The sequence below is a fragment of the Sapajus apella genome, unplaced genomic scaffold (genome assembly GCF_009761245.1).
Source record: "Sapajus apella isolate SASKATOON/1434 unplaced genomic scaffold, GSC_monkey_1.0 scaffold54, whole genome shotgun sequence".
In the NCBI taxonomy this organism is placed as follows: domain Eukaryota; kingdom Metazoa; phylum Chordata; class Mammalia; order Primates; family Cebidae; genus Sapajus; species Sapajus apella.
The window spans coordinates 681,240-693,863 of NW_022436994.1; the positions used below are offsets into that span (position 1 = coordinate 681,240).

General features: G+C 42.1%; 1 protein-coding gene across 3 annotated transcripts in view; it reads right to left on the reverse strand.

Moving 5' to 3' along the window:
• EGFR (epidermal growth factor receptor) overlaps positions 1-12,624 on the reverse strand; it is a 198,678-nt gene that overhangs the window by 179,304 nt on the left and 6,750 nt on the right. The gene's annotated exons all lie outside the window — the stretch shown is intronic.

Sequence of the window (12,624 nt, forward strand, 5' to 3'; positions counted from 1 at the left end):
CTTCAGCCTCCCAAGTAGCTGGGACTACAGGTGTGCCCCACCGTGTCTGGCTAATTTTTGTATTTTTAAGCAGAGACTGGGTTTCGCCATGTTGTCAGGCTGGTCTCGAACCCCTGACCTCGTGATCCACCCACCTCAGCATCCCAAAGTTCTGGGATTACAGGCGTGAGCCACCACACCCGGCTTCCTAATTTTTTAATCAGAAAAAAAAAGAAGTCAGAATCTATTATCTGGGAGAAAGTAAATCTGAGCGACTAATTGCTTTGACAATGAAGGTCAGCTTTACCAAACAATAGAAATTGCATTTCTTCAACTGTTAGGCTTTTATAGTAACAAATTTTTGACGGCAACTTAGAAATGTGAAGAGACCATACAGATTTTCAATGCGAATCTGGTCTTCTGGAAGCACAAAAGTGTGAGGCTTGCTGTCTATGATATCACTCCATGAAGAGCTCACTGAGGGGAATGAGGCTATCTTCACACAAGTATAGGTATCGATCGACTTACCACCTATGCAACTTACGACCATTCAACTTTACGACCACAATCGCTAGCCACGACTGCTCCGTGTCTGGCAGCGCAAACGTTGCCCAGCTGGGCGTCCGACAGTGCGGACCAGCTTCCGGCAGCACTACCATCTCTGCATGCACCATTTCAACTGTACATATAGCCTACTCAACTTACGACCAAATCAGGTTACGACTGGTCCGCGGTCCCTACCATGGTCGTAAGTTGAGCACTAGCTGTACTCAAATGAGACTCCGCGTGTGGAAGGCTCTGAGGAAGCCGTGAAGTGTGCTGCAAAGCTAGATTACACTTAATCATAGAACACACAACTTAGCAAACCCATTCTGGCTTCTCGTGGCCGCCTTTTCAGTTCTTAAGTTCTTGCAAACCACATTAGGTGGATTCTTGCTTGGGGGAATGGGGTGGAAAGAATGGGGATCTGGATTACAGGCTCCTTAGGAGCAGAGGCTGCATCTTTGGTCCATGTAACTGTGTACCCAGCAGCTTTTCGGCGTGCAGTCTGCAGAAGACGTTTGACGCATGCCTATTGAGTTGAACTGAGGTAAAAATCGAAGATGAAACATGCAGATAAGATTCCACCAAGTTATGCCAATCTATTAAGGTAAACTGTCCCTGCTGGTACAGCAAACATCGTTTATGGTTGCATAATACAATCGGTGTAAGGATCAGGGCTCAGAATGCTCGCCAAGCTGGGAGCGCCCACAAACAAGAGTACCTGTGTTTGCTCTGTGAATTGGGAGCTTTCCTTCACCATGGGGCTGATTTTCTCTTCCTGTTCCCCACGTTGCTCTGAATATGGTCCACAGAAGCCTGACACTGGGAGGGACCAGACAAGGAAGGGGGCTGTAGTTATCCCCAAATGGCCCTGTCCTTCTGCAGTTTCCGCAGTTGGTTGATGCTTTGAGGTTTTATATGTGTAATGGAGCAGGAGTATGTTACTTTGTTGCTATGTTATTTCAAACCCTCTTTTTATATAATTAGTAATTAAGAGTAAACTGCAGTCACAGTAAGAGGAGTGCCACTTTAAGTGATCTTTCAGCCAATTCTATCGAAAGAAAGAATAGATGCATTGCCTTGACTTTAAGTCCAAACCTCCTTTGAGAAGCTGAATTTTCTAAGATCCTAGCCTCCTCTGTAGGTTTTCTGTCTTCTCTACCAAATGGCTGGGAGTACACGGGCACCCTATATATTTTTAAGATTTTTATAATGGTATTATATACACATAGAGAAGCGTACAAAAGTGTGCAGCTCCCTGAATTTTTCAAGTAATGAATACATCTGAGCACAGAGCACCTGAAATGGGTCACATGGCTTCACCAGCTTTCCAAAGACCCTCCTTTCGGACACCCACCCCGAAAATAAAGGAGGCAGAAGAGACCAAATACGGGGAAATAAATATAGGGTGGGTAGAGTGGTACACACACTCACACACACACTCACACACACACTGGAGCCCTTGTGATCTGAACAGAATATAAACTTAGCTCATGTAAGTTAATCCAGAAACTATCACGAAGTGTCTGGTTTGTTCAACGAATCAATGGATCTCCCCATCTCTGTTCATCTACCTCAGCTCTTTCCCTTCTCCCATTTCTCCTCATGCCTTCATGGCCTCTAAAACTTAAAGACCAAAATCATTTCATTTAAAAAAATTAACTTCCAAATAATATTGTGAAAGGCTATGAGTTCTAAAACACTGTATCGCTAGGTATTTAAAACAGTGGGCTTCTAGTTTAGCTTAATATTAGATAATGATGTCAAACTTAGATATGATATCAAAATAAATATATGAAACTTTGCTACTAAGATGTTACCACTGGAGGAGGTTGGGGGAAGGGTATGTAAGACCTCCCAGTAGATTTTTTGCAACTTCCTGTGAATGTGTAATTCTTTAAAAATAAAAAGAAGAAAAAACTTGCTATCACAGCAAACCACTATTTGTATTTATATAAGGTAGTCAGCATTCTGTTTTGTTTTTAGTATAATTTCTTCTTCTTTTTTTTTTTTTTGAGACAATCTTGCTCTGTTGCCCAGGCTGGAGTGCAGTGGCACAATCTCCGCTCACTGCAACGTCTGCTTCCTGGGTTCAAGCGATTCTTGTGGCTCAACCTCCCTAGCAGCTGCTACGACAGGCGCCTGCCACCATGAGTGGCTAGGTTTTTGTTTTTGGTTGTTTGTTTTTAATTTTTTTAGTGGAGATGGGTTTTGCCATGCTGGCCAGGCTGGTCTTGAACTCCTGACCTCAAGCGATCCACCCGCCTCAGCCTCCCACCGTGCTGGGATTACAGGCATGCGCCACCACACCGATCCATTTTTAGTATGATTTCTAAGTAATACAACTATAAAAAACTCATCCTGTCTGTTAAATTTTTTAAAAAATGGAAAAAATAAAATCAAAATATTAAGTTCAAATAAAATATGTTTTGAAAGTGAATAACAACGCTTAAAAACATTACCTAGGGAATGTACAATAGTTACCTTCTTCTTTCTTCCTTCCTAACCAAGCATTTTCCCTGTTCCTAACATTTATAAAAAAGCTGATCATAAAGTGAATATTTAAAAAGAATGAAAGGTGTTGCCTCCCAAGGCGGATGTGTTAGGCTCGTTGGCTACTTCCCCTTCATAGCTTCGAGGTTGCCAAGCAGAGCAGGCACTCGCAGTGTGTCACATGCCACTGCTGTGCTGTACAATCTCTAGGATCGCGTGGAAGGTGAACACGGGACAAAGGCTAGACCACCCTTCATTCCACTTGCAAATCAAATATCTAATAAATCCTCTCACTGTTTAAAGCAGCTAGGCCACTAGTGATCTCCGTAAGATGAATTACCAACTTTGAACCATTAGCTTTTCCATTTTTGGTGTTTCTTGCAGCAAAGCAATTTATTTTTACTCACAGATTTAAAACCAATTTAAAAATAACTTTTATATGCTGCTGGTAGAAAACAGCAAGTCTCCAGCATGGATTAATTTATGATCAGTCTATTAACTTGCAAATTACAGAACAATGATAAATAATCAGATAAAGAGGAAGGACAGATAGTTGGCGCATTTTTTACAGTTCCATATAACATGTGCAGGCCTTATTACACACGAGGTGAAGAGACGGGAGACCTAAGGAATTTCTGAGGATGGACTCCAAATGAAACCCAGAGGCCCTGGGTGTGGGCGTGGACTGGCTCAACACGGGTCATCAGGGAACCAAGCAATTCCTCAAGTGGCTCAATTAATTCCAGATCAAGTAATAATGGGCACTTGGCCAAAATGGTGAAAACCCGTCTCTACGAAACATACAAAAATTAGTCGGGCTTGGTGGCGGGCACCTGTAGTCCCACTACTTGGGTGGAGGTGAGACTGGAAAATCACTTGAACCCAGGAGGTGGAGGTTGCAATGAGCTGAGATCACACCACTGCACTCCAGCCTGGGGAGCGAAGTGAGACGCTGTCTCAAAACAAAACAAACAAACAAAAGCCAAAACAATAACGATGTGGGGAATACAAATCCATTCTTTCTCACTTGAGGAAGCCAAAACATCGCCAAAAGGGCCAAGGGCTCCAGGTGGGGCACGTTTGCCTCCTCCTCGCAAGATGGTCCAGGCATCTGGGGAACCGTGAGGGTCCACAGCTGGACGTGTGGAAAGTGGACATGGCCATCACTGCCACGTCTGCTTTAGTGATGATGGGAGAGAAAGTGGAGCAAGAAAAAGACAAGGAATGTCCCGTTCACAGTTGTCACAGTAAAAGCCCTAAGGTAAAGAGAGCACAGGCAGAAAGCAGCAGGGTTTCTGAAATGAAATGAAGAGGATTTTCAAAGCTGGCCCAAAACCATACAGGAAACACAAAAGCAACACTCCTGAGGGACGGTGAGACCCACCAGGGACATGATCTGAGAGTCCCGCCATGGAGGCAAGGGATGGTCACCAAAGAGGCCAGCCAAGTGGAGCCTTTCTCCTCTCTGGCTCTTGGCGACTTCCTAGGATCCGGGCCACCGGAAATGTGTCTGGGGCAGAGTCATGTAGCCACGGAGAACACAGGCTTTCTGATGAGGGTCCAGGCCTGCCTCCCCTAGTCAGAGGGCCGCCCTGCACACACGCTCCAGCCTCTACACCAGCCTGTCACTCGATCCCTCCGCGATCCTGTGAGAGAAGCACCAGGCCTACCCTCATTCTGCTGATGAGGAAACTGACACCCACAGGCATTGCTCAGAGTGGCCAGCAATCCCTGCAGCCCCTGCAGGGGGGCCTGAGTGCAAGGCCAGGACATGCGGCAGAGTCCGCCCTGTGCCTATCACGTCTCCTCCCTGTGCTTCACGGGGAGCAAGAGGCGAATGAGTCACTTTAGTTAAAAACAAACAAACAAACAAAACCACCACAAAGCAGGTCTTAAGATATTTTTGGTACATTTACTTCGTGTATTCATATGTTAGCCCCATGTCTACGTTTTGTTTTTTCTACTTACAAAGAATTTGTCGTCAAAATAGAGTAAACACAAAGTTGCTGCTTTTTCTAGAACAAAAAGTTCATGTATTCGATGTTAGAGATTAGTCCTAGAATCTCTGACCTACGGAATTCTTTAGCCTGCTATAAAAATGTTCAGATTGAGAGAAACATTCATAGACATGACAGTTTTGACATACTTAGAACCAGTGGAAGGTTTCAAGCACTGGAGACTTTAAGAGAATTCTGACTCTAAGGGCTCTGAACGCTTGGCACTGGTGGCTTATTTTGACTTTCACCATGGTGAATCCCGTTTACCCACAGAGGCAGTAAATTCCTTGCTGAAAATGTGCCCTGAGTATCCCTTTTCCCTCTCTGGGTCAATAAACTCCTGCACATTTTCTCCTTTTTAAATAAATGACATATATATTCTACCTTATGGCCAGAAAAAAAATACAAAGGGACACCAATTTGTTAGGAGAATCAAGTCTATGCCATCCAGGATGCATACATGATTGACAAATGAGCAGAAATATCTGCTGCAAAATCATAATAATAACAGGAAGCATGAGACAGAGAACCAGGCAAAGATGGAATCCTCAGCTTAACCAGCCAGTGGAACGAGCGGTCCCTGATTTGGGAGGCAGATGTGTCAAACTGTGAACACATCCTGGTCACCTGTGTCCTCATTCAGTTACCCAGGATGCTGGCACCGACCTGACTCTTGCCAGGCCTCCACTTACCACACACGCAGAGGCCCAAGAAAAGTGTGCGCTGGTGCCGTTCTACATAGAGAGTGAAACTTCACTGGAGCAAACACTTTTTGAAATAAAATGCATCTTCAGACATCATGTTTCCCTTAAGGCCCATTTAGCCTCCCTGTTGCTATGTCTACAGTTCAAAGTCACTGGGTATTAATTATTTGTTATCTGTTACTTTTGAGACTTCTCTTAAACTTAGCCGGGGACTTTTTGGCTTGGTTGGACATCTTGTGAATGGGACATAGGGCAATTGTGAGATCAGTACTGTTGTTATCATATTACGGGGTACCTATAGGTTCTCTCAACCAAAAATCAACCTTGAAAACAGTGTTCAGAAGTCAGCAAGCCTGTAAAATCTTCTACTAGGTGACCAATGTGCATTCAACATGACTGTGTTCACCACAGTCTCTCTCACCTGTGACCGCCACCTCATGCTACCTCGACGAAAGAACACAAGCCTGGGAGGAAAAACAGATGCTGGAGAGGATGTGGAGAAATAGGAACACTTTTACACTGTTGGTGGGAGTGTAAATTAGTTCAACCATTGTGGAAGACAATGTGGCGATTCCTCAAGGACCTAGAAATAGAAATTCCATTTGACCCAGCAATCCCATTACTGGGTATATATCCAAAGGATTATAAATCATGCTACTATGAGGACACGTGCACACGAATGTTCATTGCAGCACTGTTTACAACAGCAAAGACCTGGAATCAACCCAAATGCCCATCAATGATAGACAGGACAGGGAAAATGTGGCACATATACACCATGGAATATTATGCAGCCATCAGAAACAATGAGTTCGTGTCCTTTGTAGGGACATGGATGAACCTGGAAACCATCATTCTCAGCAAACTGACACAAGAGCAGAAAATCAAACACCGCATAGGCAATGTGTTGAACAATGAGAACACATGGATACAGGGAGGGGAAGAAGGCAGCAAATCACACTGCCACGTGTGTACCTATGCAACAATCTTGCATGTTCTTCACATGTACCCCAAAACCTAAAATGCAATTAAAAAAATTAAAAAAAAAAAAGAGTGCCTAACGCCTTCCCAATATGAAGTCAGGGAATGCTAGTATTTCCCTTTTCCAAAATGGGAAGAAAAACACAAAATCCTGAAGAATATTCTATTGGCAACTCTCCTTGCCTTAGCACCCAATTCCCATTGGCTCCATTCATGACTACTTATTTCCCTGGCCATCGATTGAATGTCTTGTTTTTGCAACTGAGCAACATTATGAATATTTAGTAGGTACTGCCCAGCAAATCTAAAAGCCTCGCATTCCCAGCCAAGACTTGAAGAACTGTGTCACGCCATGAGAAAGATGGACTCCGATAACCACCCAAGTCTTCTGCCCATCTGGGACTTTTCTCATTCAACTGTCTCTCCCCGACACCAGGCATGCCCCTACTCTGCATCCAAACAAGAATCTAGAAGGGTGGAAAGTGAAGAGAAAAAGCAGGCAGCTCGTCTAACTGATTCTTCACGTTGTCCCACTTCGCCAAGTCACTGGACTTTCTGTTCTGCCTTGCCTAGGTAGATTTTTGTTGACTGAAGGTAAAATAATGAAGCTTTTTGCCCAAGTAACCTCTGCAAGACTTGGAGGTTCAGTGACTAAAGCCACCCTGAAATCAATACACTAACTGTTTACTGGAAGGGTTTACTTATGCAACAAGAGATACGTCATCTCAGGCCTGAAAAATTGAGAAATATGTCATCTCAGGTCTGAAACATCGATGTGTTTTCCTGGCAATACTCTCTAGACCTGTGGTACCCAGATAACAACTGGAGATCCACTGCTGAGCTGGAGTGCAGGACTTCTTCCTCTGCCACTTTATAATCATGAAATAGAAAACTGCTTTTGGGAAATTTCTGCCAGAGTACTGAAAAGTTTCCACTATGTTAGAAATAAACAATAACAAGCCGGGCGCGGTGGCTCACGCCTGTAATTCCAGCACTTTGGGAGGCTGAGGCAGGTGGATCACAAGGTCAACAGATCGAGACCATCTTGGTCAACATGGAGAAACCCCATCACTACTAAAAATACAAAAAATTAGCTGGGCATGGTGGCGCGTGCCTGTAATCCCAGCTACTCAGGAGGCTGAGGCAGGAGAATTGCCTGAACCCAGGAGGTGGAGGTTGCGGTGAGCAGAGATCGCACCATTGCACTCCAGCCTGGGCAACAAGAGCGAAACTCGGTCTCAAAAAAAAAAAAAAAAGAAAGAAAGAAAGAAAAAGAAATAAACAATAACAAAATAGTTTCTTCCTTTCTCGTGGAGGAAAAGGAACACTATCTTTTGAAATTTCTTCTGGGAGAGGCACATCATGTTCACTGAGAGATCTACGCACTGCCATATTCTACATTCCATTCTTACAACCCAGAAAGTGCCGCCAAGTGAGTAATTTGATGCGCGTAACCATCTCTTCTTAAAAGCCAACACTTGCAAGTAAATCCCAGCCAGAATGGCTTATTACAAATGGTATGATATAGAAAAGGAACACTCCCGGAGGGCCACACTGTTTCTTAAGTTAGTCTCTTTTTGTAAAAGCTGTTTCACACCCTAATAAGGTTAAGTGTATGCCTTCATTTAAATGAGTCTTACAGAGCTCTGTAAGGGAATCACTACATTTTGCCATAGGCATTGCTAACTGACCCAACTGCTAAGTCAAGTGGCCTTCTCCTTTCATTTTTTTCTGCAAGTATTTATAGGTCTGGAAAATTTACGGAAATTTATGACACAACATTGAAAAGTCGTACTTCTCATTTCTAAAGTAAATATTTTCAGGGCTCACAAATTCACTGCCCTGTGTCTTATGGAACAGGCAGTTGTAACGCATACAGAAGAGACTTGAGTCTAAAAAAATACTTCATAACAAAAGGAAAACTGGGAAAGGAACCAAAATGGAGCAGAAATATACAGAAATACATGGAAATATATAGAAATACACAGAAATATACAGAAATACACAGAAATATACAGAAACAATTGTGAGGGGCATTAAGCATTAGTAATAGAAGTATAACAAATTTTGAGAAATTATTTTCCCTTTGATTCACAAATAGAACTAAAAATGATAGGGGCATCAATAGCTAAAAAACCCAATAATGTCTCGAAGGAGGAATAAGGAACCTTGACCTGCATGCTGAGAGACTGTGCTGTGTAGCAGAAGGGCACCCAGCGCCCAGCGTTCGCCAGCCTGGTGACTACGAACAACTGCAGAATCGCTCTGAGCCAGGGTCCCTCACCTCCCAATGTGGAAAGCTATTCCAATCCTGTGGGCTTGTGGGAGGCTCAGAGAGAAGGATGTCAAGGCATTGTGTAAACTATGAAGTGCTGTGCAAATGCGAGGTGTTGTTATTATGACATCAGTGTTTCAGCATCTAAATTATAGGGACAGCACACTTATTACCAGCATGTTTAAATACGTATCTCGCATATATTTAGATTTGTTTTTAATTTCACAGATGTTTTCAGCTGGAAGCAGTCTGAAGATTGTGTAGTTTAGCTATTTTATGGAAGGTAAGACTGAGAGGGGAGACTCTAACCTGTTTTCTCTCCCGTTTATAATAACAAATTACAGAAAAAAATATGATAAGCCATGTACTAAGAAAGATTCCCTTAGCAACACCACTTTTCAGGGAAAAGTGTTGACTTGTATAGCTATGAATACTGAGTGTGTTTGGTAGTTTCTAACTTTCAAAAATTATATAGTATATTTTCAGTCATCTGACAAAGGTTTTCACCTGCAGTTCTTTGTAAGGTTTCATTTCCAGTCATTTGTCAACATTTTTCTTTCTCTGTGAAGGTTAATTTATAACAGCTTGCAAGAAAGAAGTAGAGAGAAAGAGAAAGAAGGAAGGGAAGAAGAAAGAAAGAAAAGAAGGAAGAAGAAAAGGGAGTGAAGAAAGAACACAGGGCAATATACTATTCTCACTCATAAATGTCACCAGCTATAAAAAAATCAAGAAGTATCTGTAAGGATAAGGTTTCTGGTTCTCTGTTAACATTATAGCAAATTGAAGCCAAGAAAAAGTTCTCTAATGCATTCTATTTAAAAGCCCCTCAAAATCAGTACCTTACAAACCAACAGGTGGTAACAACAATTCTCCGATGACCACCTTTTTGTTTTTCAGAGGAAGTCTTGCTCTGTCATCCAGGCTGGAGTGCAGTGGTGTGATCTCAGCTCACTGCAACCTTCGCCTTCTAGGTTCAAGTGATTCTCCTGCCTCAGCCTCCCAAGTAGCTGGGACCACAGGCTTGGTATTTTTTATTTTTATTTTAGTAGAGGCGGGGTTTCGCCATGTTGGCCAGGCAGTTCTCAAACTCCTGACCTTGTGATCCTTCTGTCTAGGTCTCTGAAAATTCTGGGATTAGAGGCATGAGCCACCACACCTGGCTGACCACCTTTTGTTTATCTGTCATACATTCAGACTTAATTAAAAGTGGATGACATTGGGGTTCTGGGGTTTTAATTACCTATAAACAGATAATTGTTTAACTTTTTAATAGTGTATTAAAATAGACTTTATTTTAAAAATCTAGTTGGAATCATTAGATCTTGCAAGTTAGCACTAGAGCAAACCTCAAATAGTTTGTCTAATTTATCTTGTTAAGCACAATTCAAAGCATATAAAACAGCTTACAGTGTATGAGAATGAACTAAGAGATAATTTTGTAAGTGAGGAGAAACCATTGTGATAAAATCTCCTGAAAGCTTTCAGGTATTCAATGTTTGCTGGTAAATAAACAAATCTAGGTTTTTGACATTAAAAAAATTTTTTTTTGAAAAGCTTTCTAAAATTTGGTATACCATGATCAGAAAACCTCAGGACATCTTTGACTGTCCTTAAGGACCTGCACAAATTCACCAAGTAGTTTATTTTTATCCCAGGCACTAAAATAATGGATATTTTGAGTATCAGCAGAGACACTAAAACATGCACAGATTTTCACATACAAATGTCAGTTTGTCTTATCAGAGAGACTATGGGCAATGCACCAATTCTATCCAAAACCTGGAGTAAAAGAAATACATTTCAGCAAAGGGTCATAATGACATCATAAGTAAGACAATAGGACTGCTAAGACCATCATAACGTCATCCACTGTGTGCAGGCCTGCAAGTCCATAGCGGTAAAATCATCAGATATCACATTTCTGCTTATAAAATAAAATCCTTCATGAAGGCTCTTAAAACAGCTGCAAAGCAAGCAGTGATCTTTATTTCCATATATATTTATGAATTATATGTTTATATATATATATATATATATATTTGTTTTACATAAAGGCATGAATACACAAGGTAACACCAGCAGCTGTATTCTATCCTTCATTGGTTACAAATGTACCTATTTGTTTCCAAATGATCTCTGCAAATAAAGAGATAACATTGTACTACTTTCAACAGAGAATCAGAAAATAGATGTTTCTTCTAAATCACAAGTACCAATGGCTTAATTAGTTTAAGGATCATTTTTCTGAGTTGTGTAGTTTCACCTGTATTTGTCATGTCTAGAACTGTGCAAACTTTTGTTTCATTTCTCTCTGATTTCTGTGGGAAGAGTTAGACGACGTGAAGTAGTAGTCATTTTGCTTATTCATAACACGTTTTAGGGAAAATCGTGCTGCTGGGGAGAAAGTTAAAGCTCTCAACCGTAATCTAGACCCTCGTCCAATTTTTTCACCTCTGGTTACTACTTTAAAAAAGGATCATTTTAGTTTTTAAATGTAGAATGGGTTGCACTTTACCTTTGACATTGCAAGTTTCTTCATGGTCATTTAGGAAAATAAAGCAGGAAATTCTAACGCCTTAGCATCTACTTTAATAAGATGTTTGCATTTACAAAAATAACAAGAAACTGAGGGTTTGTGGAAGGAACACAGGGCCTACAAGTATATCCTCATTCCTGTCGCTTTGCCTGGAGGCGAAGCTAAGCATTATCTTTCTGAGAAACTGCCCCTATTGCAGAGGTAGAATTAGTCAGCCCCTCTTCTGGGCTCCCACTGAAATCCCAAATCACATCTGTTATAAAACATTGCATTACAGGGAGTGATCACGTATATCTCTCTTGGCCCTTCCAAAAGGCAAGTCCCTGGAGGACAAGTGCAGCTATTTCATTCCCTTGGTGTACCTAGATCCCAGCCTGGGATGTGTCTGGAGTTTATCAGCAGTTCTCAAGCTGTGGCGTGCATCAGTCAGAATCTCCCTGAGGACCTGTGTGCACAGACCAGAGCCTGCCCCCCAGTATCTTACTCAGAGGCCAGAGAGGGATCTGAGAGTGTGCATCTCCAGCAGGTTCCCAGGTGCTGCTGCCGTGCTGGGCCCAGCGAGAGCCACTGCAGGAAACTCTTTTTTTTTTTTTTTTTTTGGCAGTTAAAGACAGGTTTTCTTTAGTTAAAACCTGAGAGGCTCTTCTGGCTAGCATGTATCTAGTTGGGGAGGAATTTGGAATGTTTCTGGTTGGAGATGTTATTTGTGGTTTACGGTCGTGCTGACCTTAGCCATTAGGCTGATGCCCTTTGGATTTAGGCAGTGTTTTATTAAGGTGAACTTTAGAATGAGGGGCTTATCCAAGATGGCCACACTCCTGCTCTGTCAAGCCAGACCCTATAGTTATAAAAAGGAGGAGGGACAGCGTGTTCTTTCTGGCTACTTCCTCACTGCGGGAAACTTCTAATGGACTAACTTATGAAATAAAATGTGACTCTGGAACCGGTTTACTAATGGAATACGCAACTGTTGCTGGATCTCAAAGGAGCTCATGAGATGGGCGAGAAATGGGGGTCTGAGAGCAAGGACAAGATATCTTCCGTTACAAGCTACATACAACACACAATCCGGTCCTCAGAATTGCCCAGAGGGCTTTATGAAATGTGTGTGTGCCA